Raw genomic sequence first — 4082 nt, forward strand, 5'->3', positions numbered from 1 at the left:
TAAAAATGTTTCAAATGTTTTTTGGATTTTAAATTGTTTTCACCCTTTTGGTCAAAGACCTAAGGGAAGACGCAAAGCAACACCCTATGGCCAAACCCTAGGGCTAACATGAGAAACCCCTAAACCGGGTAAGCTAATGTCGCATGAACACTGAAAACAATCTAAGATCTCAAGCAACCAAAGCTCTATTAAACTGAGATAGTTCTTAATAAAGAAGAGTTATGACAACACTAAGGAGAAACTCATAATTAATAACACTATCAAAAGCGAAGGTAAATGAGTCAAAGACTCTCTAATAATACCAACAAAAGAACAAATGAGTCAAAGACTCTCTAATACTACCACTAAGAGGACAAATGAGTCAAAGACTCTCTAAGAAAACCACCAAAAGAATGAATGAGTCAAAGACTCTCTAATAAAGTCACCAAAATAGAGCAGGTAAAGGTGAATCTGCTATATAAGGATATGATTTCTTTGTTATCTGAGTAGGTCATCATCATAGTTTAAATTTTTTTATGAACGAGTATGATAGTATTAGTTTTCTGCATGAGTTCAATTTGCAATTTCTGTTTTATAGGCAGTTACAAAAATTTCTTGTGTTAACTTTGCAAAGGTTTTGGAGCTAAGTTCATGGCATGTTTACTTTCATGGTTGTTTTACTATTATAAAAAATATATATATGATAAGACATTATGGTGTCCGTAGCAGCCCATCTTTAGGGGACTCGCTCAATCCAAGTAGCGCTCCCCTCTTTTGTTTAGTAGGCCTACCCAGCCTTTTGGATTTCTTTTAACCATTTTTTTTAAAAGAACCCTTCTGTGGGCAATGATAAGGTTACTTGGAGCCCGTCTTTGTGTTTTGTGGCTCACCGTTTTTTTGCACTTGAATCTGCACAAGTTGATGCCCCCTGTTATGCACCAAAATTTATAAAAATCAGAAATATCATTGCATGCATTTGTATAATTTGTTAAAAATTTAAGATTCTTCTTTTATGTTAAGTTTTGAGTTAGGTTCTGAAGATGAATGGACTGTTCAGGTGAGACTATCTTGAAAGCTTATCATACTTATTTTTTATTTAAATAAATTGTTTAATTGAAGAAGGAAATCAGATGACTACTCTATTCGATGTTATCGACATGAGTACTGTTTGATTTCAAGGCGGTTTGTAGAAATATTATACGTGTAGGAAATCAGATGATTACTTTAGCATCATTTGATTTCATTGGAGTCCCCGTATTGGGGTTTGTGGTTGGCTTTGAAGTGTTTGATATTGTTTTTACTTCATTAGGCTACCTAGCGGCTGGTCTGGGTTAATTAATGTTGTTTATCATGCTATGATTGCTATTATTACAGGTTGTGTACTCTTTAGTTATAAGTCTTTCTTTGCTTAGTACTTGATTTGTTTATATAAGAATTGAATGGAAATTTGAGATTGCCTAGTAGCTCTTTTCTGCTCTCTTGGTGGACTAACGCAGTCTTCTAGACTTCTTTAGATACTAGAACCTGTACTAGGAGGCATATTCTATCTCATTAGGAAATCCTCCTTTGGAGGCAAGCCTCATTTTTAGCTTAACCTCAGGGAGGTTGCTTTGATTTTGATAAATGGTGTACCCATAGGAGGCATGCCTTGCCTCATTTAGAGAGCCTTTGAATCATTCGTTTGTGTGGTGATGTTATCGGGGGAGTCTTTGACTCATTTGATCTTTATTGATGTTATTAGGGAGTCATCTGTCTTGGCTTTGTAAGTAATTAGTCTTTAGAAGGCCTGCTTGGCCTCATTTGTAGAATCCTCTCTGAGGTTGCACCTCAATTTGTACCTCTGTTAATTAGAGACCAATTTGGTCAATTAGTTGTCTTAGCCTTGCTTACCCCTTGCAAGAGCAATGATAAGGTTACTTGGAGCCCATCTTTGTGTGTGTTTGGGAGACCCGTCCGGTCTCATTATCTCGCTAGTTCTCCTCTTGGTGCGTCGTTTGGTTTTTGAGAGAACACCCTACTCGGCTTGGCTTCATACTCCTACCCTTATGGGGTACTGGGCGCACATTTGTTGCACCCTAGGGCTAAGTAGCTGTCCGGCCCGGCTGGGTGTTTTACCTCTACCAAATGTGCAAATTCTTGTTCCTTTTCTTTTAGGGAGTCTCTGACTCATTTATCCTTTAGTTGGTGTTAGTGGAGTCTTTGACTCATGTTCCTTTTCTTTTAGGGAGTCTTTGACTCATTTATCCTTTAGTTGGTGTTAGTGGAGTCTTTGACTCGTGTTTCCTTTTCTTTTAGAGAGTCTTTGACTCATCTATCATTTAGTTGGTATTAGTGGAGTCTTTGACTCATGTTTCTTTTTCTTTTAGAGAGTCTTTGACTCGTCTATTCTTTAGTTGGTGTTAGTGAAGTCTTTGACTCGTGTTTCCATTTCTTTTAGAGAGTCTTTGACTCATTTATCCTTTAGTTGGTGTTATTGGAGTCTTTGACTCTTGTTTTCATTTCTTTTAGAGAGTCATTGACTCATTTATCCTTTTAGTTGGTATTGTTAGAGTCTTTGACTCATGTTCCTTTTCTTTCAGAGAGTCTTTGACTCACTTGTACTTTGCGGTGTTATTAGAGAGTCTTTGACTCATTTGCTCTTATAATGGTATTATTAGAGCCTAGTTTCCCTTTTTAGTCCTAGGATTTTGGCCATAGGGTGTTGTTTTTGTATTTTCCCTCCGGTCTTTGACCAAGAGGGTGAAAACATCAGAAACCTATAATCCAAAAATATCGAAACATTTGAATTGTTTTAAAATGTTCTGAGTGTAGTTAGAGAGTTCGTTTCGAACTACGTTGGCTTGATCCTCTTCTACGAGGTACGTAGTGCAGCTTGGGATTTACATCCCAAGTCCAGCCAAACTTTTTTGTAAATAATGTTTTAAACCTTCTTCAAAAACCTTTAAAATCTTGTTTTCAAAAAGATCTTCCTCTAGACTTAGGAGTTTCTCCTAGATAGAGAGTTTTAGAGTTAGGGTTTTTCTTTTGATAGGTTGTTTGATTGATTGTTTGTTGTGTGCTTGTTTTAGAGTTAGGGGTCTGTCCTAGAGTTATAGGAGCGCCTCCGTCCGGTCAGTCGGCGATCCACATCGCCGAGTGATGACTAGAATAGGATACGCTAGTCCACCCTTTATTTTCCTTAGGAAACACAGCCTAATTACACATAGGTTGTAGGAACCACCTGCATTAGCCTAGGGCTAATCTGCATTTAGTTAGGGCATATAGGGTGTCCTAAAATCCACAATTCACTGGAATTTAAATAATCGTACAAGAAACTTTAATAACTAGTCTGGTCTTTTAGATCGAGTCTAGGATAGAGGGCTAGGTGTCTTAGGTATCATAGCTTAGAATAGGCGCGAAGAACTACGTTGCCTTGATTCTCGTGGAGGCGGGGATACGTAGGCTTCTTTGGGTGAATACCAGACCATCCGAAGACTCGGGCTAATCATTTAGAGTTTTAGGATTTGTTGTGTAGTTATTGTATGATTTGATATGTTTTCTTACTTTTTCGTACTGATCTTATACCTTTAGCTATAGCTTGCATGTGTTTGCACATCAGAACTTAGACACCCATTAGGCTTGTCACTTATAACCTAGCTATGCTTAGGTGACACATCTTTCATTTCATTTTATGTATGCTTATTTCTCTATCCTCAGGAAATGCATGCTTAGGTAGACGATTCCTGAGGATTGTTCCCATTTCACATGATTTTTACCCGAACTTCTTTGGAGTTAATAATAAATGGCATAAGAGACCAAGTGCTTGCACTCGGATGAATTGGGGGTGCTCTCAGACCTTCCCCATTCGTAACCAGGCACGAACCCATATATATATATATATATATTTCTGGTTATCCATTGCACAGAGGATTTGATTTTAGGGTTCCATGGCATATCCATGGATGGCGACTCTGAGTTTATTTTAGGTATGTCTCGGTTTCGAACCTCGGTTCCGGATCAAGACATACCTCTTTCTTTTTATATCTCCACTCGTGCTATGTTATGAGGGTGGCATCCGTTTCGAGAGTTCCTTGGTAGAGCTCTCCATTCACGTGGATGATCTG

Source organism: Tasmannia lanceolata, unplaced genomic scaffold (assembly GCF_043159265.1).
Source record: "Tasmannia lanceolata isolate RefF3 unplaced genomic scaffold, GAP_Taslan_0.1 ptg000015l, whole genome shotgun sequence".
In the NCBI taxonomy this organism is placed as follows: Eukaryota; Viridiplantae; Streptophyta; class Magnoliopsida; order Canellales; family Winteraceae; genus Tasmannia; species Tasmannia lanceolata.